Source organism: Strix uralensis, chromosome 4, assembly GCF_047716275.1.
Source record: "Strix uralensis isolate ZFMK-TIS-50842 chromosome 4, bStrUra1, whole genome shotgun sequence".
NCBI classification, from domain to species: Eukaryota; Metazoa; Chordata; class Aves; order Strigiformes; family Strigidae; genus Strix; species Strix uralensis.
The window spans coordinates 62864093-62890684 of NC_133975.1; the positions used below are offsets into that span (position 1 = coordinate 62864093).

Here is a 26592-nt window from a genome sequence, read left to right on the forward strand (position 1 = left end):
CACACCTCAGCCTTGGAAAGAAGGTGGAAGAAAATACAGGAGATGGCAGCAGTACCGAGCAGCACAGCTTTCCTCGCTGTTTTTCGGAGCCTAGTCTTTCAAGATGCAGCCCTTGGCAATGTGGCTCATGAAAGTTTGATGAACAGCATTTTGTTTAACACCAGCAACTGAGCCACAGCCCTGTCGAGCTGCATTGCCCAAGCAAAATGTCATGACCCAAGAGGATCAAGAGACTCGACTGCAAGAGGCAGGCTTGCAGGAGCAGAGGAGCTCACGACCTCTGGAGCAGGGTGCACCACCCCACAAGTTACTCCGTCACCGAAACATGACGAGGCTGCTGTAACACTGATGAACACTGAGCCTCCTTTGATACCTGCCCACTATGCTTCAAGGCTGTGCTACGCAGTCTTGCAAATATAGAGAAGTCCACAGTCTTTTTTGTTGGCACATATAAATCTTGATATTTTTTTTCCCCTCTTTTACATTTTTCACTTCTACATGCACTGAAAAAATTCACGGTGTGCTGTTCCCTACCATGTGGGTTCAGCATTTTCATGCTCTGCTGCTTTTGTTCCCCTGCTCCCTTTCCATAAAGGAATATTCTCAAGAAACAACTGTGCCTGCATAACTGAAAATACACAAAACTCATATGCAGAGACAGTGCTGTAGGCTCATGCAACGTGATCAGGTCGAGCAGTTTAATATTTTAGCACAGCTAACAAATGAGGCTAGACTATAAGGTCCAGTAATTACCTTTTCTTGTTCTTCAGGTGCTAAAAATCCACATGCTATTTTTTGCAGAGTACCAAATTCAGCATTTCTGGAAGCAAAGAGAAAAAGACAAAGATTTTAAAACATTTATACTTGCCTCTGAGGACTTATTAGATACTCACGAACCTTCTGCTATGCATGCACCAGAGGATACAGCAACGAACAACTGGTTTTGGTCAACAGATCTTATTTTTAAAAGTCTGTGAGAATTTTTAATCGCTACAAAACACATCTCTGTATAGGAAGACAGTACTAGCACATAACCAACAACAGTTGGATGAAAAATCAGTGGAAGCGATCATTGCCAATTATAAAAAAAAACCTTAGAGATACAAGTAGTTATTGAACACACATGCAGGTACATGAGTATCTCCTGACCATAACAGACTCCGATGTGATCTGGATAAACTATTGTTATACTAGGGGATTTACCAGAGATTTTTAGATGTTGCTGCACCAGAATAATAAAGAAATACCTAGTTTGAAAGGATGTTAATCCCTGTTCCTCAGCAGTAACAGCTTAAATTTCATCTGTCCCCTTACATCTTCAGCATTTTTCTTCTAACTATAGTGTTAGATGCTAAATGTAACATTAATTAACAAAAGCATGAAATGCGTGGATCCAAGTCAGCCTCCTGGAAGTGTTGGTTTTATTAGGATTAATTACACATGAAAAAATGCTCCTCATAGTTGGGATTGCTACAGATGAAACTTCGGTGGGAATCAGTTTTGTCAGAGTTAAGCTGGATGGCACAGGACCCCGGGATCCCATCCCACCCCATTAAACAATTAGAAAATAAAATAAAATAAAAAGCCCATGCAAGGGAAAAAGCAAGGAGTCTTCCTGCCTGAATTTTGCTTCCAACATTAACTACAAGCCCAGCTCATTTTCTGCAAGCTGTAGGGGAGAATACAGATCATTTCACCTGGAAGAAGTGTATTAAAATGAAAAACTATAAAGTCTGACTAAAATAGGATCCAGTGTTAAGCTGGTGCCAATTGCTCCAGCTGCAGTGGCAGGTCCCTAAGCCTGTCCCAACAGGGACTGCAGCACAGCTTTCTCCCTGCTGCTGTGGTCCCACAACCTGGATCAGCCGATACCTTAAAAATTTTGCAGACCAAGAAAGTGGTCCTAGGGCTCCAGTTTCACAGCTCAGCTGATCCAGAACAGTCCTACTTTAATCTCTGATGCCAAAAAAGAAGTTTCACCCCAGCTCTATGCATTCCTCAGCAGGTACTCCCCTGAGAGTATGAAAAGAAGGAGGCTGAGGCATTGGTCCCCAACGCATACTTCATCTTATTTATGTACTAAAGGAGCAATCGCTTGCATTCAGTAACCTTGGAAGTCAGACAAGTAAATTAAAACTTAAAACAAGGCTTGAGAGTCCAGCATGCATGCCACTTTTTGAGTGATTTCTCTATAATAGGCAAGTATGGATGCTCTGGAAGAAAAAGAGACCTATTCCAGGTCGCTTGTCAGCAAAATTGCCTCTGTAAGCAATAAACAGGTTTTGGACCATCTAAGAAATTTACAGGCAAACTCAGGGTAAGACCAGCTATTATTTCTCACTGTACAAATGAAAAAGTCTCCAGATGTTAGCTGTTTTCAGCCTTGGATTTTGATCAAATATATACAATTTCAGTAGGAAAAAACACTTTCACAAGTACAGAGTAGACCAGGCAACATGTCATGAGGGCATCCATATACTTTATTTCTAGGAAAAATGCCATTTGTTTAGACTACTCTACTTGTGGTTTATAGCAAAACCTCTACCTTGTTCCAAGAAGCTTTTGGAGAATAACTCTGATTTGATGGCAGCAGTATAGAGCAGAGAAATGGTGGTTAGCCTAGTTTGAAGAAGTTAATGTTTGTTACCCCATTACCTTGCAATGGCTTTTTAAATGAAATTAAAACAAGATCTTTGTTTCATTTATGATACCCCAGATTTCACTTCTGCTCGGAGAGTAAAGGGCTAGAGATAGCACAACATACAGTGGTTTATGGCTCTTCTGTGTCATTTTAGGATTCAGCACATGCTCTCCTCCCAGCTCACCTTTATTTTATCATAATGTGAGTGTACTGACTGGTAAATCTTTCTTGCCTTCCCTCCCCAAATGCCAAATGTATAACCTTGAGTTGGCCTCTGCCATATGCTATTTCTATGCAGATTCCAAATGCAGTTTGGGGAATTCTTGTTCTTATTAAAACAAGAAGGGAACAATACAGGAATTCCTGCACAGCAAAGATCTTGCAAAATACTTGCTAGAGAGTCAGTGCTCACTGGCAGTGGGTACACTGCGGGAACTACAGGGATTTGGCGTTAGAACAGATAGATTCTAACGCCTAAAAGATAGAATAAACACACTAAAGAAAGAGACATTGCTTTACCTCTGCCTCCTGTTAATACTCCCAGTAGTACAGTGCCTGCCCCATATGCAAGGGAAGTTCGTTTTTATTTTCTTTTACTGCTTTCTATACCACTCAACTAAGCTGCTCCCCTCTAAAAGCCACAGTACTTTTTCTCAGAAAGCATTTGTCATTTCTTCCCCAGTTATATTCTTCCTGGACAATTTGGCAAGCAGTTTCACTTAAGATGTTAATGGAGAGGGGAAATCACCTTCTCTCCCTTGCTCCATCCCATGTTACCCTGCAGATCTACCTGCAGAGTCTGCTGCTAAATAGGTAATGTAGATACTTCAACACAGCCCCGTCTTACTAACATGACTGCTGGCATTCATACAGCTAAATATTTCTAAATCCTCTGCTATGGTGAGTAATGCATCCACCCAAATAGGACAAGGGCATGCTGCTCTGCATCACTAGATGCCAGAAGAAGGGCAATTAATCTGCAAACCAGCGTGCTGCTGCACCTCCATGCCAAAACAGAAGCTGCTATTAGGGAGAGCAACGATAAACACTTTCTGTTCGGCAAGAGCAAAGGCTGGGAGAAGAATCCATCAAGACGGGATGGCTCACCCTCGAGCAGCTGTCTTCGCTGCAGAAAGCCAAGTGGTCCAACTTCAGTTGTTCGTGCTCGCGGCAGAGGGACCCACAAAAAAACACAGAAAGCTTTAGACAACCAGCAGGAGGCTTGTGAAAAAGCCCTGCTTGCTAAAACGTACCAAGCACCTTGTTTCTGGCTCTGTTCAAGTAGAGGAGTGAGCACCCAGCATCATGCTTTTGGAGATGAAAACCCATATGGAGCAGCACAAGCATCACTTCTGGGCATTAGCATCTCTGCATCAGCCCTATGAAACTAAATCAGCAACTTTCACCTACAGTGACTTAATTAACATGCACCCTACAGATCTTTCCAAATCCTGCACATTGCCATCCTCCATTACCAAGCTCTTTTGATGAAAGTGATTAAAGCTAACAATTATAATTTGTGTTAGAGATGCCCCTAGAGGGTTCGGCTAGGCTCAGACTTCATTGTTCACAGAACACAATGCAAAGAAATCTCTCTCCTGAAGCGCTCATCCTTCAAGAAGACAAGGCAATCAAGGAATAGCAGAAAGAAAGGCACAGAGACAAAAAATTGTTGTTCAAGGTCAAACAGCAGGCCACCAGCGGAGCTAGAACAAAACCCACCTCCTCTGTGGAGCACTCATGAGGCCACTCAGACTCTCCAATACTAAGCTGATCAACTAATACACTTTATTTATCAAGTGTCAAGAACAGATTAAGTAATTCATAGTGCTACTTGCTGTTCTGTGTTTGATCATGTATTTTTGTGGTGACTCTCCAAGCAAAGCTAACCATGACAGCGAAAAGAGTTACCTTCCCTTCACCTTCCAAAGAAATGCTTCCCACACTTCTTTGTGCACATTACTGACAAATCGATCCCCTTCAATTTTTTTATTCTTCCATCAATGCTTTCAACAAAGAGTGATTGCTCAAGTGCCCTTCTCCACCTTGCACTTCCAATTTTTTAAGGAATGGTCAATCTTGATATGCATAATTATAATTGCAAATGGATCATTTTATCTTGTACTCTTCTATTTTAATGGGATTATGTACAGTCAAATCTCTACGGTAACATTTAAAGTCAAAACCTCCTACGTCATTCATGTGTGGTTTAGATATTCAAAAATATTAATATGCAACTAGTGATATTACAAAAGGTTAGATTTCTAACTACCCAGCCCAGTTATGACACCATAAATCTGATACAGTTTTCACCGATTACTAGAAAAATCTTTCCAAGGCCATATAACTGGAATTTAATAAAACTTCCGGCCATACAATTCATCAGCAAGAGAGTGCTTCTGTTGCGCTTTGCACAGGGAAAGAACAAAGCACGAGTGTGCAAAGTGAACGAAGCTTTTAGTCTTTGCAAACAACTTCAGTGCATAAAATATTAAAAGCAATGCTAAACTAATCTCTGGCAAGAATTGCAGGCAATTCACTGCAACTCGTATTACGAATGCCTTTGGTTTACCATTTAAAAAACATTAGAGTCTACCATTATGGTTGTGTATCACAGTGCTGTACATTAACCTCTGTAATTTTCCAACATGATATATTGCAGTAACACAAATTAGGCTATCTGGCAAAAAAGCTTAAAAAGACGCAATATTTAAAGAGAGCAGACAGGAAAGCTCCTTGCTCCTTCCTGCCAAAGACAGCAGGAGAAAGTCCAGTCCTCTCTTCCTCAAAGCAAATGGTAAAATTCCATTATTTTCCCCTGGAACTGACAGATCTGCAGCATCTGGGAAAGGATTCAGTCTAAATACATCGCAGACATAACAGATGAATGATTTGGGGGAGAGGGGTCGCCTGCTCTCATTTTAACACTTCTGTGTAACAGGAATGGAGCAGGTCATTTCTGTAAGCTTGAAAACACTTCATGGGCTTTCAGTAGGATCTTCCCTTCAGCATTTTTTGCCTTCTGTCTCCATTTTCTTCTTGTTCATATGCCTAATGACTTTCAAATCTGTTAATTGAGTGTACAAGACTCTTAAAGCCTACCCTTGATACTTACTGTTGTAGGGCCCACATGGATGAAATTTTGTTCTCCTATAATTGATAGGAAAACATTTACATTTCATATATTCTGGAAAAATCGTATCCTTTCCACTAAGGAAACAAACTGCAAGCTAAATTTTCACCTACACATTAAATGGAAGTTTTCAAAGTAAGACATCTATTCTAGGTACAGAAAAACAACCAGAAAAAAATGCTTATCATGTTTGCAAATGACTCTAATTTCCAAGATGAAATTTGTCCACTAATAAATACATCTAGCAACTCCACTAGAAAGATTCATTTCATTTTGCCACAGTTTTCAAAGATTTTTTTTTTTTCCCTCAGTGGGATGAGAAAGAGATCTTTAAAAAATGGAAAAAAGGGGGGGAAAAAAAAAAAAAAGAAGAAAAAGAGGACATCACCCAACACTAGGACAGCAACACTCACCTAAGGTGTGCTGGAGTCATGCTTCTGCATTGCATCATGCAGAACACACACTTAAACCTTGCCACTTCCCCTACGAGGCCACTGGGATGCTGCTCTCCCTCCTATATGACCACCTGGATCCTTTCCCTCATTTTCCACTTTTAATATATCAAACAGAACCTCTGAAACTCCATCCAAACCTATACGCTTCTGTGAAATATACTGAGTTTGAGGAGAAAAAGGTCAGCTTCATTTTGTCTCAACCGGCTCTAGCTCCCAGCTGTCAGGACCAACAGCTGCTGGGGTTAAGTGAGACTTTTTGTGCCTGTCTTTGGAGCAGAAAGCAGACATTATTTCAAGCTGGCATCCCGGGGATTTTTTTCCAAGCAATATACCGGTCCCAAGTGATTTCAGAAGCAAGCAACCAGGCAGCTACGTGAAGCCCAGGCCCTGGTATTGGAAGACCCAGAGGGTTCCCTGCAACAGCAAGGCATTTAATGTGAGAGGAGAAGGGGGCCTGGAGTCCTGCCAAACCTAATCCTGGGTATACGTGCCACAGCTGGATTTCTTCAAGTAGGGGCTATTACACTGGCACACCGCTGACCAAAGTCTTCTGTTTCGTGTAAATTCCCTACAAAGACCTTAGGAGATAAAACTGATTAATCCTAATTAAAATGAAAATCAAGGAAATGACACAGTCTGTTGAATCTACTTGATGAATCAAAAGCCTCCCTCATTTCTATGTTAATTGTCTTTTTACAAATGTGCAGTACTCTCATACGCACAGAATAATGTTTTCATATTTTTCTTCACTTGGAACATCATGGGCCAGATGCTAGGAAGCACCCGGAAAGCCCTTCTGCATTACCGGGCCCCTGCAGAAGTGCCTAAATGGATGCCGAGTCCTTTCTCAGACTTCTCATGGCTTTAATAAAAAACCACAGCCTGCAGCAATGCGACAGCCCAGACACTGCAGCTGGGGAAGGACTGGCACCGGGCAGGACACAGCACCTCCCGAGCATGCTGAAAGATATGCAAGATGCCCCATTAGCACTGGGCAGGCAATACGTGATGAGTTAAATTCAACCAACATAAACCCACCAAACCCCTGCTCTCAATTTGCATGCCTGATAATGCTTCGATGAAATATCGTTGCTCAAGTTTTCATCAAAAGGCTACTTGAACATAACACCATATCACAGTAAGGACATTTGGGAAAGCAATCAACCTGCAAAGGCATTCCTGAAGTGCAGAAATGCAGAACAGACCCTTTCAAGGGCAGTTCAACTTAGGATGTGAGCGATTTAAAGGGGAATGAATCAGTACACTGCTAACACCAGCTAATTAAGAGATGGGATGCATTTGGCACAGGAGGGTCTCTTTCTCTATAGATATGTACGTAACACATTAAAGAGAACCACATTCAGTTTGTATCAAATCAAAATCTCATGTTGCCTAAAGTTAGGGAGGCAAAGCTAACCTAAGATAAGTGGTAAAGACACACTGGACAAAATCCAGAATCTGCTGCATTACTTGCTTAGACACCGTTTATTATGGTTACATTTTATTATACAGTAGTAAAAAATTACAAGGCAACATCCTGTGTTATTTCCCACTGGGATAAATGATACAGATGTACCATTAAATCTCAAAACCAGCACCAGTCTGCCAGGCTACATTCCATTTGTGTCTTTATAATGTGTCAATAGGCTGACATTTATGCCTTCTTATGGTAAAGCTATTTATGTTATAGACATTTAAATGTGCCATAAAATGCATAGCACTACACAACCGTAGAACTCTTCCAATCTTTACCAAAACAACACAAAAAGCAAAAATCCCACCAGACACCAGCATTCAAACTTAGGACATATTGTCTCCATTTTTTCAATGCTAAGTCAACATTATGAGGATTTTTTAAAATATCTTTAAAAAAGAGAGTTAATGCAACCTTTCTCCTGTGCATACACAGTTAGTTTTAATTTTGGTTTATAGATTTTTGCCCTTTCCCAAAACGGTTTTCTTTAAAATCTAAACCACTGGCTTCATGATGGGTGATAGGACATGCCCAACCCTCAAGCTGAACCATAGGCCACCAGGCAGCCCTATCCTGACACTTGTAACCAAAAATAGGAGCTGCAGGGCGCCTACCCCAGCTCTGTATTGCTGTCAATCACAGCTGGGGAGGCACTTGTGAAGGTCCACCACAGCTCGCAGCCCAAGGGCATTCTGAGCCACGGAAACACACTGCCAAAGGGATGGTCCTACGGAGATCTCACTGAACCTTGTGGAGAGCAGATAGGGATGGTCACCGCGAGTCACAGACTATACGTGAACTAAGACATGATCTCAGCGTAGTCACTGGCGCCAAGGGTTTGAGGGGCATCAAGTCCAGTAATACTGCGTTAAAATGAGCTTTCTCTGCTTAGCCTCCACCAGTTCCTTTGAAAAGGCCAGCCTGGAGAGAACTCAAGACAAAACACTCACAGACCTGCTATTAAATGGCCTGTGAGAAACGTCAGATAAAAACATGGAGACTAGCATACAATAATTATGTTTGCCCTATTGATGGTCTCCCCTTTAACACCATCCCCCAAATTTTGTTAACATGAAATGAGGTGAATGGCTCTTAGAAATGCAGGTAGCAGAACCAGATTGGGGAACACAGAAGTTCCCCTTTGGTGCTAGATGGGTCACAATTAAAAAGTCTATCCATGGTCTAATTACAGGGGCTGCTGCCTGGGCCAGAAGTAGATTGGGGTCCCTGGAAGTGGTGGATGGGGATGCATAAACAGCAAAGTATAATGGATTTGGTCTAAAATCAAAGAAGCCCAGAGGCTGTTGTTGAGGCACTTCTTGCACATATCAAGTTCCTTAATAACATAAAAGATAAGCAGGCAAAAGCAAAAGAGGAGTTTGGAAATATGCAGCCTGGGAGCACATGCTTGAAGGAGGGCTACATGCTCCAGTTACCATCCCCCAAGCAACTGGCAGGCAAGGATAAGAAAGAGTTTCAAACTCAATAGTTTTCTGCAGGGATCACGTCTTGAAATGATTATGGTTGAAATAAGGGCCACTGATACTTCAGGGACTTGTTTAAAAAAGTCCTTCATAGAAAATTACCACAGAAAACAAGTTTGGGGTATTTTTCCTCCAAAAACAACATCAGAGCTTAATGCATTAGAAACGCAACTGCATCAGATACTGCACTAGGATTGCCCATGCTCAAGCTGCAGGTAGGAAAATACAAGGCTGAGCCACTTCGTTACAGTACTTTGAAAGCGAGACAGAAAGTGGCTGCTTCTCTGTTCTGACAAGTTTTTAACTGCATCTAGAAATTACATTCTACTTTAAATTTCATTCTGAGATTGTGCCTAATAGAGGCTGCCCAAGATGAGTTTGTCACACTTCTAAATAATAATTATTAATGTGACACCAACATCCTTCACTGCAGTTTATGCCACCTAAAGTGTCTTTCAAAAAATGTCCTTATCATTAAACTTAGCATCCAATGTGACTGGAATGCAAAATTATCTTGACCTTTTAATTCCAAGTGTCTCACCAGTCACAGTACCTCCTTCATAAGGAGGCCCATCACCTTTTCTATTTTGGTGACATTAGTAAACAGCTTTCAAAGTGCAGAGGAATACCTTCCCACATCAGAGCATGATTAACACACATGTGCAACCTTAGATGATATTAATATCCAATGAAAGACTAAAGGTTATTAACAGGCTGCATTGTTTCAAGGCACACAGTCCAATCTACAAGTCCCAGGATGACCAAGATTTTCATTAGCATCTTCCATGACCTTTAAATGAGCTTCTACGAGCTCATTTTATGAGCTTTGCAACCTGTCAAGGAAAATACCGCATGCGGTCCCGACACACTGAAGGATCACATTACGGCACTGGCAAAGCATGGGCTTTGGAAATCCTTCACCACCAGGATCTGAAGCCACCAGGGAAGCAGAGGGTCTCTACGCAGATACCCTCATGAATTCAACTGTCCAATGATCTGTTAACCAAATTCAGAGAGAAGCCCTCTAGCTAATGATGACTATTTAAAAAAGAGGGGGAAGAAGTCTCCTGCTCCCCCTAAAGCAGAAAATAAAACTTTCCCAAAGGAAAGGCTCCAAGGAAACTGCACAGTCATGCCCTGTCAAAATTTTCTTTTGGTTTCTTAAGGGGCAAAGCATCCCACAAGTTTTAAAGATCTGTAAATGCAGCTAATCTGGACACTAAAGGATTTCTGTAAATGTAAAAAAAAATTAAATGTAGCATGAAGAAATCCAGGAGAGGAAAAATCTTACAAGCGTGTCCCCAAACAGTTAGTATGCAATACTAGTGTTCAATACCTTTGTCCTGAGACATGAAATATATATAAAGACAGGCATATAAAGACATCTCTGGCTACAGCTATTTTGGAACTGACTTCAACCATCTTTGGTTTATTACCCCAGATAGCATGATGTCATCAGAAGCCTTTTAAAGTCTTTTAAGACCTTTTCCAGTTATTCTTAAATTATTAGGTGTGAATATGTGCATGTGTGTGGTATTTCTTTATTTCTGCAACCATGTGATAAACTGCAGTGCCACAAGATAAATTGCATTCAGTTTACACATTTGACCTCCTCACTTGAACTCTGCCTGCTAATCCATTTCAGCTGGGACTATTTCTAATATGCCATACTTCCGAACAGCTTGCAAACAGCTGTAGGGGCTTTTTTTTGTGTGTTTTAAAATGGATTTCGCATTAAAAATATTTTCTTCTTTGCACCAGAAAGTGGAACAGATTACAAACAGAAAGACCCTGGCTCCTAGCAGCTCCAGGATCAAGTGTTGGACATGTCCTGAGCCAAAAGGGAACAAGAGCTTCTCTAGGTGTGCAGCAGACTTTTCTGATGTAGGGCATTTGCACCTTTAACAGTGTCCCTAATAACATCTGTCACACACCTGCAATCCCATTAAAATCCTCAGGAGCTTTCTTCCATCACTCTGCAAGAGTTTTAATGAAGGTTTAGACACTCAAGCCTGGCCTTCACGTACATCACCCCATCCCATGCGGGTGAAGCATCACCCCACCATACAGAGAGGTCTTCTCACGGGCACACAAGTAAAACAGGTGCTGCACTGCTACCTGCTCAACTCCAGCCAAGCAATTTGTATAATCCTTCCTTTTCAGGAAAATCTCTGGAATTAAGAACAAATGCCTCAACTTGTGCCTTGTGATGTAAAAAGGGTAACCAAGAATCAAATCAATAATGGTTTTCTTTTTGGAACATACAAATGTATTTTAATTGCTGTTGATGTTAGTTTCCTGGAGGTAGCACACAACCAGCTCTCACTAACGCACGTTTTCCCTGTGTGTTTGAGAAGGTCACTGCTTTTCAACAGTTTCTCTTTTTTTCATTTTACTTTTTAAATTTCTTTGCTTGGTTTCACCCTAAATTTTTTAAAAGGTAAATGATAAAGTTTTGTTTGCAGTTAGCCAGCATAAACAAATCATCTCTCAGCTACTCACCACAATTTTTCACAGAAAGGACAAGAATAAGTGTTTTAATAACTTGCTTAAATATCCGTGACAGAAGAGTCCTTCTGTTGCAAAGCTGCTGTTTGCATTTGACACACCTGACCAAATAGCAAAAATGCTGATTTCTCAGCTGCTTCTTGAATCTCAGGCAAGATGGATGCTCCTGGTAGCGCTTCTCTTTCATTCAGTTGATGGGTACATTTACTAAGCATTGCTAAGTATCCAACTGCACAGTTTAAGCATGTGCTTAACTCTACATACACTCTGAAACAGCAGGATTCACTGGTGTATGCTGCCACACCATCCTTAATACAGGGCTTAAACCTTAGCATTACTTCTGCAGAAGGAAAACAATCCAGCTCACTTCTCAGCTTCAAATAACTGAGGAGTCTCAGCAGCATCCGTAAAACTAATGCGGATGAAAATTAAGGATGTGGTGAAGGGCCCTGCCAGACTGGGGTCTTGCTGTATTTTTCCAAAAGAAATTTCATGGCATCAGATATATAAACACAACGGGTTTAAAGCAATTAGACCTGCATTTGTTATAAACTCTGCAATCAAATATTCATTTCATTTCGCAATGTCATCAGTAGTCTGACACAAGCAAAAGCAAATTAAAAATGCAGGAAAGTATTTCAGGCAAGCATATACTTTTTAAAGGAGCTAAATTACTTATTTAAATTACAGAGACATACTGAATGGGACGGCTGTGAGAAAAACCTATTGCAGGAACTGGCAGAGACATTGGTTTTAGGTAAATCGGAACTTTTGTGTGGTGGACCTTGACAACAAATGCCTCAATCCGCAGGGTGACATTTCTGTACCCACTCTAAGCCCACATTACAGATACTTTTGACTTCCTAGAAAACTGCACTCATTTGGAGCCGACAGTTAGAACTTGACTATCTTTCAAACATGTTGGTTTTGGCCAATATGTTTTTCTCAAGTCACATAAATTACTAATCCCTTCTGAATTTAAAAACAAAAAAAAAGCATTAAGAAAAAGTGCACTTTTCTCAGGTGCTCCTTTAAGGAAGTTTTGCACAAGAAGGTCTCAATAGATAGCACAGTTTTATTGACAGTTGGCTTGTTTTTAGATACAAGAGAGGAATCATTGACTCTTAAAATGATAAGCACTGCTCAGGCTTTCCTTAACATGGAAAAGGAGATTTTACTAATGGTTTGACCTGAAAAAAAGAAGGCATACCTCTAGCAATTAGGAAAAAAAAAGCGTTAAATTTCCCTTCTTTTTGCATGAACCGTTTACAGAGGTCGTTTGGCCAAGAAGCAACAGCACCAGAACATCACAGAGAAATCTCTGTCCATCCCCACTCCCGCTGGCATTTCTTCATTGATATGAAGAAGTACAAACAGAGAAAACAGTGTTCAAAACATTTTACCAAAGCAAGAGTATTGGTTGAAAAAACATCAGACAAATGACAAAGGGAGACTATAGTTGTTTAAACAGTATGAAAAAAACCAGTGCTAGCCATTTAGCAGAATATTGAGAGGCGGTATGTTTTTATCCAGTATTAGATTTATCACTAAAAACTCTGGACAGAAAAATGTAAAAACGTTTGGTAGATTTTGGATTGGGGGATACCACTCTCTTGATTGACTGGAATTGGTGGTGAGACACTGATGACCTAAACAAAAGAAGGATGGACAAACCCATCACAGCTCTTGGATGACAACTGCTGCTCCACAGCAGACAGCAGGGGAGGGACCATGACAGCTGAAGTGAGAACCACCCTGAAAGGCAGTCTGCACACATACCTGACCAGCATCATGAGTCATGTTCAGCATCCTCAAATTGTAATTTATTACGTATTTACTGGCTGGGATCTCCTGGAACACTTATCAAAGACATTCACACCTATACCCATGTGTGGAACAAGTGACTCAAGCAAGCATCACGTTAGGGCAATAAAAATAATAGCAACTGGTCTGAACTGGGATACCAGCAATCCCTGATGGCTGATGTCTATTTACCATGTTCATTCTGAACCGCTAAGAGGTCCCACTGACCTCAGTGCTAAGCAAACCCTAAGCAGTGGGTGGTCCCAGATGAGAAACATGAGAAGCTGCTTGCAGAAGCCCATCTCAACCCCTTGCTTAGCGCCAGCAACACAAGGACTTCTTTATAACTCCTATCTTCACAACCTCTGGACTGTATTTCTGTTATTCATACGGCACCAGCAGAGAGAGCATGGCAAGAAATTCGGACTTGCAGTGATAAACAAAATGTAGCATATAAACGGCGTTGCCAGGAAGGTGCGTATTTGCTGAGCATTATCAGAGAAATAAATTATAAAGAAATGTAACTGCTGCCTATTAAGAGACAGATTTATACGATAGCTAAAGCTTTCATAGTTTATGAAACAATGTCTAATAAAATGCCACAGCTGTGATTTAGTAAGGTGTTTAAATTCATCGTTACATATATTTTGTATTTCAGACCGGTCTTTGCTACCAAGTCACATATTGTCTTTGCCTGATATACGCACCCTTTTTTGCATATGTAATGAGCTTATCAGCTTTCAGTAGAAAAGGCAATTTTAGAGCTATCTTCTCCTAAGGTTTGCATTTAAATACACCAGATGACTCATTCACTGTAGTAATACACATGGTCAATTCAACAAGGTGAAAAATGTTAAAGGCTGAGATTCTGCACAGCACAGTAGGAGGATGAAGAGCACAATGAAATTAAACTGAGAGGGACTCTCTTACCCAGCAAGGCTTACTGGGAGTGGGGAAAAAACCCAACAAACCTCCTGATATATTTTTATCGTTTGCTAGGACCACATAGGTCCTTGCACGTCAGACCTTGAACAGGCAGGCAGCATCCTTGCTGCTACAAACACGGGTCTGGGCTGCTAGAAGATAAACCCCCCAGAAATGCAGGCTGAGGTTCCCAAAATCAGTCCCGAAGCCAACTGCCTTCAGTCACCTGGATAAAGTGGCCTCATCCTCTGGTGTGCTGAGGCTCCCAAAGCAGCTTTCAACATCCACAGGAGCTGCTGGGGGCTTGCAAGTCTGAGATGCGGGAGGCTGTGTTTTAAAACTTAACTTTGGGCAGCGTTCCCCTGAATCCTGGCCCAGATTCTCTCATTTCCATGATGGAAGGGGACTGATGGCTCAGCTGCTCTGGGTTTCTCTGTAACACCAGCCAGAGGATTTCAGCTCACTGCTCTGACCATACTGAGTGCAGCCATGGCTGGTTAGTTTGTGCCCCGATCCAGAAAGTGGGAAACTAGAGGTAACTCCTGTCACAAACAAAATTTTTAAGGTGCAGGGAAGAACTACATCTAACTCTGATTACCCTTCTCTGTCTCATCATACATGTTTTACTGTAACCACTAAAGGACAGGAATCTGCAGAATTTGGTGCTACAGTCGCACCACAGAACCAAATATTAAGACAGTCAGTTGAATACTGCAAGATTTCTTTCTTAATGGAACATTTTCCCCATATTTGTCATAAATATTTAAATGAGCAAAACCAGAAAACCACCACAAAAAGTGTTTGTCCAGTTGCAACGTTTTGAAAATAAAGTCCAAACCAAATTTCTATTGGATTCAATTCATGGTGAAGTTCAAGTGAACATTTAGACAGCATTTATCATCTTCAGACCACTGTACAAATGCAAACTAACGCATGATTTGTGGTCCTGCTCAGCACGTCTGCGGTCCCCTAATTCCCAACTATTTACGTGCTTTCGCCTAACTTCAGTCCTGCACCCTGGTGAGCTGAGAGCCACCCACCACCTGAGCACTGGCAAGCTGCAAACATTTTAGATCAACAGCAGCTCTGGACACTACGCAGTAAGATCACACTTTGGCTCATCTCTATGTTTCAGAGCAGTTTCCAAGTCAGAGTCAATTCACAGCCAAGATTTAGTTAACACAGCTCATAAAATACTATTCCGTCCAGCTAACTAGGAAAAAAAAAAAAAAGAAAAAAAGGCAAATAAATAATTGTTTTACAGATAAGATCTCTTGGACCATTTTTGCAGCTCCTCTTTTTTCCCAAATAACAGAGGACTTATTGCTTTTCCTCAAAGATGCTTACAAGTCAGCTCTCTCTTTTAGTCACAGCACTTCGAAGAGTAAATAATCAGACTACATCAACAGGAATACAGCAAGGGATACAGCACAGAAAGGAGCTGGTACATCTCTCATCATCAGAGATGAATGAAACTCAGTGGCTACGTTGTAAGGAAAGAGGATCTAGTATCACTGCAACACGGGGAACAGTTTCTGATGCCTGGCCAAATATTTGCCTTCCCTACCTATGTAGCATATAAACCTCTGTCCAACTGGGTACCAAATCCAGTTACTTAAGATGGGAGATTGGATCACAAAATCAACCACTACTGACCCTAGAAAAGTCCCATGTATTTGCATGAACTTTGTCAAGCCAAACGACACACCTGCCTTTCTGAAAGGAGTAACATTGCTGGTATTTCCTGCGGGACTTGTATTAGGGACTGGAGGGGAGGGCAGGCAAGGCACAGGCCCACAGTTTCTAGAAAAAGAGCAAAAGAAAAAATAATCAAATGGTGAGAGAAACCATTTGATAGCCTTGTACTGCAATCAGGGTCATATGGCTCTAAAGTTGTCTTTGGGATATTTGTTAAGCAGAATACTCTGACAGTGGGAAAGTCTGAAAGTGATGCAAGGCCTCCAGGTCTTTGAGGGCAATCTAGAGGTTTGGCACTTCTGACAGCAGGCAGGAAACCTTCTGTGCTCATTAAAGTCATCGCGGCAGGATTTCGCATGCCTTCTGCAAACATCAACCCTCAGAGAGGAGTAGGAGCACAGACAGCTTTCCAGGAACTCCAAATGTCAAACAGGCAATTGCGAGGTGCGAAGGACAAGGCTGCTGGGTGCGCTCGGTGCTCCTGCTGCAGCTATGTTGCTTCTGGCTAACGCAGTGGTTTCCCCTTCTTATTTTCTTGGGAACAGAAGGTGAAGGCAGGCTACCTGGCTGAATGCTCAAAAGGGAAAACAAAATTCTCAAAATTGATTTGCAGATATCACACAGCAATGCTCCTTTTTCTCCCATTTCCTCTCCTGACCTGCACCATACCTCGTGCGTTCTCAGCCGCCAAGGTTGCTCAGGACTCTCTGAAGTCAAGAGCAGAGGTCCTCACTCATTTCCATGGGAGCAAAGTCTGAGATGGGGGTCTGTATCTATCAGTCAGCACTCTTCCTGCTATCAAAACTACAGAAAACCCAGAAACTTGTGTACACACAAGCAATGGGAAGAAAAATACGATCTCTCACCACTACAAGAAATACAGAATAACACTTTGCTTCACAAGGACATAATGGTAGGATGCCTGCAAGATGAGGCACAAGTACAGGCAACAAACAAATCGACACCACAGCACATCTCCAAACCAGCCAAAGTCTTCTTCTACTAAAGCTTTAAAACATGATGCCTACCTGCAAACTAAACTGGTAAACCACTTCTTAAGAGAGGACAATAATGTTCTTTTGCACTGGTAGCCTCCTCCCTGCTAGAGAGAAGGCTGGCAGAGAAGGGACACTTGGTAGTGGGCAGAAGGGCCACAACACATCACCTTCCAGCAGTGACCATGAGTCCTCCATAGATATCAAGACCTTTTAGCCTCCTAGACTGGAGAAGAGAGGGCATTTTGCTTTTAAAGGGTTTGCTCTTGGTTGGTATTTCTCAGGCTGAGGCACCCACTTGCTTGCTCTTGGTCTACAAGTTACTCCTGGCTTGGCTTTAGCTCCTCACTCCTCATTGTCAGACTGTGGAGGCAGGACTAAGAGTAGGTTGACCATTGCCCCAACACCGTAACTGCCTAGGACATTGCACCAACTTGAAAAGAAGCAGCTGGCACATGGCACGGATTAATGGAAAGCGAGGAGGAAAGCGAGGAGTCCGCAGCAGGCGCACACCCGTGGCAGCAGGGATAGCTGGCCCCACTCTGGCACTCTGAATACAAGGACGGCTAGCTTCAGCTTATCATCTGTTTCCCTTGCTTAAGGGCAAAAATATGCTACACTGCATGACAATGTCAAGGGGTAGGCTTTGATAGCTACATTATGCCTAACCCTGGAAACAAGACAACACAGGGAACACATATTTAAGAGGAAGGACTGCACATTTTAGGAGCATTCCTCTCCTTTCCACCTCCTCCACAATGAAAAAATCTCTCTCCATAAATACCAGTAAGGCAAAAAGAAAGCAATGGGACCCCAAACCAGAGGCTTGCTTCCACACAAACTTTTATTCCTTTTAGCTATTTCATTTCCCAGGGAGGAAGAACTTCCTGGCATGGGGAGGCAGCAGTGTTGCTCTCCCATATGAGAAAATTGGACCCACATAACTCCTCTGCTCTACTGGGAGGGAGTAACACATCCCCTGCAAGCTGCATGGAGCCTCTTTGCATTTGGAACAAAACACACCTTCACCTCGCCCCGAGAGAGTCACCATAGCAGGGCAAGCAGGCATTGCTCGGCCAGGCTTCCCTTCCTCTGCTGTGGCTGGAAGTCAGCCAGAGGCAGCTTAAGGCTTTGGAGAAATCAAGAACTCCAACTGCCAGTTAAATTTTTTACACAGGTAAATAAGAGTAAAGTGCCTAGAGGTGATGCTTGGCCACTGAAGTTGGTGGAGCCAAGGCACAGAGCTGCTCTGTTTACCCCAGCCAGGGAGTCCCTGCAGAAGGCTGGATGCTATTTTTGAATCCTGCAGGCAGCATCTCCTGAAGGCTGAGAGACGAATTCCTGAGGCTGGGAGACTCATGAGGGACTCTGCTGCAGGAAAATGAATCAGTTGTGCAAGGAAAAAGCCTATTCAGCAGAACACAGCAGGTCTGGGAGGCACGCAGAGCCCGGCAGGCAGAGCTGGCAGCACCCAGCAAGATGACGGCAGGTGAGCACTGGGAGGCACTGAGCGCTCAGTGACACTTCAGTGAAGACCTACCAGTTTCTCTGCTCTAGCCCCTTGGAAAGGTAATTAATTCACGTCTCTGGCTTTCCCAAACCGGACATTCCAGTAAGAAGGATGCTGGCTATTTCTCATGCTGCCAGATGCCTTTTCTACTTCTGTTCCAGTCCCTCTGCATTGCTCCCTTCTGCTCAATGCACACATATCTAAGACCTTTCCATGAAGACCTGAGCTGTCCTGAAGCAGAAGGCGTTGAGAGCATTCCTGCCTTCCCCGTAACCAACAGCATCCTTTTCTGGTTTGGGCCCCACCATTGAACAGGAGTGAATGTGAGAAGCTGAAGTGGGAGCTGAACTTCCAGAAAAATAAAAATTGTCAGAAAGCTGAAGTGAGAACCCAGCATCTCCACTGCAAAAGTTTAGTGCACATAAAACCACAACTGAAGTCAGGGGAGCCTGTGCTTTGAATAAACAGAGCACAACACACACTCACTATGCAGGCAAGTCTGACTTCAAACCTGCAGCCGGCCGGTAGAGTTCTCCAGCCTTGACTTCCCCATCTGCAGAGCCACCCAAGTAAACAGATAGACAGACAGACAGACAGATATTTTGCAAGGATAAGGAGAAAATAAATTCATCACTGCTTCTGGAGCACAGCAATACATCTGCAACAAACAGCACAAAGGAGTCAAAATTATGTTAATAACTATCTTCAGCATTTCAATATTTCTCAGGGAATAAAATATGAGGCCAACAGCTGAGGGAATACAAAATACTGTGAAGCTGCTCACTGAACATCTGTTGTCCCTCCTTAGATGGGTGGGACAGGGATCAGCAGGTGAGGCTACACAGGATTGCAGAAGTACTAAGGGGCAGGGTTTGAGATGCCCAAAGCCCACTGATTTCAGCCTTTCTTAAACTTCTTGAGCACTTGGCTTTCAGGAGGCATTTCAGAAAGCATTCACCCTCAGCTACTGAGCAGGTTAACCTTGCTGAGAGTATCAGGAGAGGGGAGTCCTGGTGCTTCCTTTCTGCTGGCAGGTGCTTAGTACAGATGGGAATCCCCTTTAGTCCTCTCCTTGCATGTTACAGCAAGACACAGGGTTGCATTTAATCCCTTATGCTATTTGGAAATACTGCAAACAAAAGTTGAGAGTGCAGTACTGATGTACAACCCAAAATCCTTCTTCAAAGCAGTATCTTTCATGGAGGAAAAGGGAGGCTACAAGTGGCCCCATCCATGAAAAGTAGAAAGCAAACATGAAACCTCCCTCCTTTTCCCTAGGTTAAGACCCCCTCAAAACCAGGCCCTGGGTGCCCACTCCTGCACCATCACGAGCACCAGCAGGGGCATACAGGGTGCCCAAAATGAGTTTGCAAAACGCAGCTGCCAGCAAAGCCGGCAGATCACTTTACAAAGCTCAAACACTGCCGCAGAGGTGTCTGCCTGTTTTCTACTCTCTTGTAAACGTGCCAAGGAGGGTGCAGTGAACGTTAGCGACGTGATATCATCACAAGCTAAGGACCTTGTTGTAAATAGTTTACTTAAATTTCCTAGTGGATATATACATGCACACACTTATATATATGTGTATATATATGTATATGCAGATATATATACAGAACACCTGGCACGAAATGTGCTTGGGACTAGGATACATAATGCCTGCTTAAAAGGAGGCATCATCGACTTGATAGGTTTCATTCTACAATATTACATCAGAAGTTTTAGATATGCTACTGCCAAGTCGGCAACTTGACCCCGAGATCTCCATACCCCTGACAAAATGGCTTAGTTTGGAGGTTTTTGTTTGCCTGGGGAGGAAAAAAGGGAGAGGCAAGAAACAAAGCCCAGAAACAGGGAATCTTTGAAGTACAGAGGAGAAATGCAAAGTGAGCAATGTAAAAACACATACATTTTCAACCCTTCCAGTCTATATGAAGCTGCTGTTTATAACAACAGCTGGTTAAGGAAAAAAAATAATTAGGCAATCAGGTCATTTTTAGGATAAAGGGTGGCCCTTTGACTACACACAAATCCTCTTTTCACCAGTCATTTCACCTGTCTTTGAAGGCTGGAGAGACATCACTAAAGAGAAACAGCTTTTCACCATTCACTACAGATCATGGCTGTTTGCCGGATTGTTTTCAAGGGCTGCAATAAAGGCATAGACTGCCTAAAGGTTTACACTGGATTTGTTTGCCATCTTGCTGCATTTAAGGCCATGACAAAAAGAAAGGTTCTTTTTGCCTTCTTTTTTTGTTTGGTATAATTCTACCCGGACAATCTGACAGCATGTTGTATTGCCTCAGGCAAGGATACACTCTAGTAGGTTAGGAGAAATAAACTGCACAGTAACATCTTACAACCAGCTAAGGCTGGTTTTCTTATTCAGATCTTAATAAAAGTAAGATACAGTAAGAACTGAGAGCAGCACAATGATGCTGAAGTGCTACAGGAGAAGGTCCCAGTCAACTTTCCACCAAGGGCTGCCTACCTTTTTTCCTACAGGATTTCCAATAGACCTGTAAGAGATCCAACTCTTTTACTACCTTGCCCGAGGGGAAAGGAAACAGCATGAAACAAGTCGCACCTTGATAGAGGAGCCTTCTCGATGGAGCCAGTGGGATGCACTGGCACAAGGCAGCGCTTCAGACCGCACTCAGGTATTTGAAGGAGCGGCAGCATCGCTGAAGACCGTAAGCAGCACAGTAAACAATGCTTGATCACACACAGGTTGTTCACGCTTCAGGAATAACAAGCCAGACAAGATGAAGAGTATCAGCAAGGATGCACCAAGAATGCTGGCTTTTCAGTGTGGCGCTACATCCAGTGCCTTTGCCTATTTCAGCACACAGTGTGCAACCTGAACATGCACACAGCATCCCGGCTGTTTTTCCTGCACTTACAAAAGCATCTCTGCTCCCATCCTTTGAAGGATACAATTGCTTGCTGCAGCCAAAAAATGAAATGACATTAGGATCAGAAAAGTTGAGCTTCCAAAATTCTGACATATGGATATCAGAGTAAGATTGAAAACATAAAAAACATTGCTGAAGGATAATTTGACCTGAATAGCCATACATTTTCTCACACATTTAAATTGGAGGGATTTAAATCAACAAGAGGCGGAGGGGAGAAGAAGAGAGAAATCATGAAGTGGAACCATTTTAAAAATTCATGTGATTTTTCATTACCTGAATTATCTTGATCACTAATGACAAAGACCTTGTTAATTCTAGGAGAAGGTGGAATAGGAATATCTACTTTTAAAAAAATAAAAAATTAAGGAAGGTATATAATAAAGCACCATGATGAATATGAGCCATAAAGACTTTGAATTAAGTAAGCTCCCAGGATCTTATGGTTATGCTTATCCTTTAAAGGCATACAACGGGGATTTTCAAACTATTTCTGAGAGGTTAAGGAAAAATCAGTTGTGATTCAAAATAGGGAGTGGGGGGAGAACACCAGATTTGCTTCATGTTTGGAGAACATCATGTGTTTACAACCCTGCTCTCCACCCCCGACAAGCACATTTTAGCGATGAACAGTTGGAGAAGAAGAAGTTGCCAGTGAAAGTCAGACACATGTGCCGAAGACATCTTTTTTTTTTTTCTTTTTTCTTCTATGCTAATTTGGGAAAGAAAAGCGTCATCTTTTAGAGCCTGGGATTAAATAGACAGATCCAAGCTCCTCATTATCAGAAAAGCTACTACCCAGGGAAACCAAAAAAGATCAAATTTTTGGCTGTCTCTTGAAAGGGGACCATGATCATTCCCCCTGCCCTGAGTGAAAGGTCCCTGATGCCCGAGGCAATACCTGGCCATGTCGTGCTCCTGCCTCATCACCAAAGTCATGAAGGGAAGAGCTGAAGAAGCTGCCAAAGAGTCAACGGGGCAGCATGCTGCCTCCACAATACGTGGCTGCGCCTCTGGCCACTGAGAACATATACATCTTTTTTATTGCCAACTTACGATAAAGCAAATGTGTATTTTAGCTATTCCATCAGATGATGAAGCTCTGTTTAATTAATCTCTAATCACTTTTAAAATGATACATTCCTAAGAGTCACCAGAGCCCCATTGGTCGTGGCAACTGGCAGTTCTACAGAAAGCAATTCTGAGAACCAGATGAATTTGCTTTAAAAAAATTATTTAAGAGCCACTCAGTCTAATATATCCTATAACCATTCCCCAGCAAGTCTAATTATAGAATTTCAAGCAAGCATTTTAAGGTTTTGTTCCAGTATATCCATTCAAGCCAGGATGCAACTAAGTTTGCAGAAGCTTCAACAATGATTCCTGATGGTGGAACAACACCTTAAACTTCTCAAGGTCATTCCGGGTTACTCTTCTTTCAGGTTTTTTGCTACTCCATTGAATTTTTAATACAGCTTCAGCAAATAACGAGTTTACAGGCTGGGATTGTTCCCAAATCAAGGTACCTGCAACCAGTAATGAAATAAAAATGCAAAATGTCCATCGGTTCCATAAGCTACGTATCACCTGTCAATTGTTGCACAGACTAACAGTCATGGGAGACCATTTCAAAGCCAATATGTTAGCTTTATAGGCAGAAAAAGGGTCAGGATGGCAATGGTGATAAAGTGGGAGGAAAGCAGCGTGCAAGGTATCATTCATTATTTTACTACTACCATAGTACCCAAAAATCCCAGTGGAGTCCTAAGCTTCCGCTCGCTAAGTACTACACGCATATATAGTAAAACCCCTTCTGCCCTGAACAATATATATTCAATATGTCTGAGGACAAAGACCATGAAAGAGGCAGTAGCGCTGTCCCTGCGGTGCAGATGGCCAGCTGGGGCAGGAGAAGGTTACCTGCCTTGTGCAAGGTCAGATGAAAAATCAATGGCAAGCAAGCACAGGTCACCTGAATTACAGTCTGGAGCCCACCACAAGGCCAGCCCTCCCCACTCTGATGTCTGGGCCAGTGCTGCTAAACACTGTAGTAAGGTACTTTGTGCATCCTCCTGGAATGCCGCTTTCTGCTATCATGAGTTGGTAATTCGGCAAGAAAAACAAAAGCATCCCTCCAAATGCCCTGCAAAAAAATGAGCGTTTCAGAGCTGTACTCCAGGCCTCTCTCAGGATTTTAGAACCCAAATGATATATGAGGTAATCAAACAGATATCAAGCACGGAGAATATATGTCCCTCAAGGGATGCGAAACCTTCTGATAACCTCCCTCATCAATACCTCTCCAGTTACAAAACTCTGTGCAGCACTTGGGACTTACTCCTTTTTAGCAAGATTACATAAAAGCAGGAAGGGCCCTGTTTGTAGAGAAAACTGTGGCACAAGCCATTAAAACCAGTGATCCACAACAGAAGGACAAAGAAACTCAACGCTGCAGTGCTCCCTGGAGAAGCTCATCCTGGCTCAGCAGGAAGACTCACTAGGGGAGGAGAATTAAGCCCAGCAGCGTTACCCCTGGCCCCTAAATGAAAGACCACGCTACATTCTCTATTCCCATCAACTTCATGACTATTACTACCTCGTTCCCCCCTGGAACAGTGGAAGATGGTGAGTACTTATATTTTATGGATTTGAAAATCGATACAAAATCAGTTAAGTTAAAGCCTTACCTGCTGCAAACAGACTTTGCTGTAAATGGTAAGATTTGAGCTGCACCTCTGTAGCAGATCCCTGGGCTAACTGTAGATCGATTGGGTGTTTTATTTACTTTGGTGAAAGAATTTTTCAGAACTAGAAATTCCTCGTTTTTTAGGAACATTATAGCAAAGAGAATACATCTCATCATTTTGCTTTTCTGTCAATCAATGCTATTTATCACAGAGGCTAAGAGTTGACCCATTAATGGGATAAGGATTCCTAATCTATCAAGAATATATGCCAACATCTAATCATTAGATCCTCTATAAACCTATACATTATTTACTTTTGACATAACACATCATACAGCTCTCTCTTTTACTCAAAATCATCTCTAGACTCACATTGTTCTTGAACAAGTGAAGATAGCTACAGAGAGAAAAGTGTTTATCACAGAAGAACCAGACAGCCTATATTAGCCTATATCAGCTCTCAGGTGAGATAAAGCAACACAATCACTGACCTGATTTCAGTGGCGCTAAGCTAATTTGCATCAGCTGAGCACCAGGCCCATCATCAATAGATTTGGAAATGAGCAAGCAGATGCAAAAAACTCATTTGGCATTGAAAGAATGACAGTAAGAGGCTATTATGAAGGTTTCTTACTGAGGTTTTGATTTTTTTATGGCCCCACTGATGAGTACCTGGCTTCTGCACAGGGACTGTGGATCAAGTTCTCGTGGATACTATGGCACAGAGCTCTTCCAAAGCGTGGTTATCAGTGTGGAAAGGGTTTGTCACATAGATGATTTTCATGCGCATCCCAAAAGAACAAGCTGGGTGAAAGGGAGAAGGACAGAAAGGGGTTAAAGCAATGATGTACCCCTCTGCCTTCACTCAGGTTACCCACTGTCTACCCCAATACCCATCCTGCAGAGTTTTAGCCCAGAAAGGAGCTTGGTCACGCAGACACGTTTGGTTTTGTAGTTCTGGAAAAGAGAAGATAATCCAGACTCAAGTAAGAAGATAACTTCCATATTTAAACAGCTACACATATTTTCAGCCTATTTCAGGAGCATGGGGAAGATAATAAGGAGCTCCACTTCCCAGGCTTACCATGCTAAGAGGATAAAAAGAGAACTCTTGTTAATGCTTGTGCCTAGATAGTAGAGCATTACAGCTTGGATTCACAGAGGGATTTAGGACTCTAAGTCCCACTGAAATCAGGAAATGAATGGGACTTAGGGTCCTAAGGGCCTTTGTGAGTCCCAGTCTAAGTGCCTCCTCCTTTTGAAGCCAATGGGAACAATGCCATGGTATTAAGCAAGGGCAGAGCCTGCCCACAAAGCTTTAACTCTATTAAAAGACTAGAGGTTATCTGGTGACAAACAGGCACAACACCCTTGGGTGGACACTTTGGCCTGAAGGCCTTTAAAGCTTCCACTGCACTCCACAAAATGGAACTGAAGCAAAGTCCATACCCATCAATGAGAGCTCTGCAGTGAATTAAGATTTCAGTACAGGTCCTCGAGTCAGAGGCGGAAGAGTTGCTGCTGGTGCTGTTAGCAAGCCTGGACCATGCACTATGCATAAAGCTCTTCAGGTAGGCAGGCAACAGTGCTCGGTGGTGCAGTTTCACTAGCAAGCCTTACTTTGGTTTTTTGTGATTAAAGCTTGACATCCGCTGATCCACACTAACTTTAAAAATGTTCTGTGAAGTAAATACAGTTGTGATACTTGCACTTCATTTGTTATCACTATTTTAAATACACTTTAAAAAAGATCAGTGGCATGCTGTAAGAGGAAACAGGGTTTCCCAACATAGGTGATATCAGCATAACTGAAATTTCCATACCGGTAAGGCAAGAAAAAAAAATCTGCCCCACTTTCTGTACTGCTGTACAAAGGTTAAGAGGAAAAAAAAGGCATTATCTAAGCAAGTGTCAAGTGTCTATATGTTAGTAACTGCTAATAACTCCTTCATTGTGCTGGTCTAATATGTGCCTTTTGGTTATACAGTTCCAGAAAGCTTCATAATGTAAGACGAGGGTATCCCAACCAGTGACCTAAAGAAACCACATCTGCATGGTGAACCCCTCTCTAACCAGGCACTTGAAGGCTTCAGCTCCTCTTCCCTGTACCTGTAGATCAAAAACTTGTGTATTGAGGCTGATACACAAACTTGTAAGTGCTGTGGCACTCTTCTATTTTACCTTGACCACAGCACATATCTGAGAGGACCATGAGGCTGTTTTACATGCTGTAGAGTTTTTGACAAATGGTCTTTCCTTAAAAAGCAGCCCTGAAATCTCGCAGTGTGTGCTGCAGACAATTTGACATGGGGTCAGAAGAGATTCATCTTTGCTGCAGTAATGCTATCTCAACCCTCAGAGCATT

General features: G+C 42.4%; 1 protein-coding gene across 1 annotated transcript in view; it reads right to left on the bottom strand.

The window, feature by feature from the left end:
- The window catches only part of ADGRL3 (adhesion G protein-coupled receptor L3), a 514733-nt gene that overhangs the window by 422389 nt on the left and 65752 nt on the right, over window positions 1-26592 (bottom strand). The window contains exon 2 of the mRNA XM_074866987.1: window positions 754-820. The gene's annotated coding sequence lies outside the window, so the exon portion shown is untranslated. The remainder of the gene's footprint in view (window positions 1-753; window positions 821-26592) is intronic.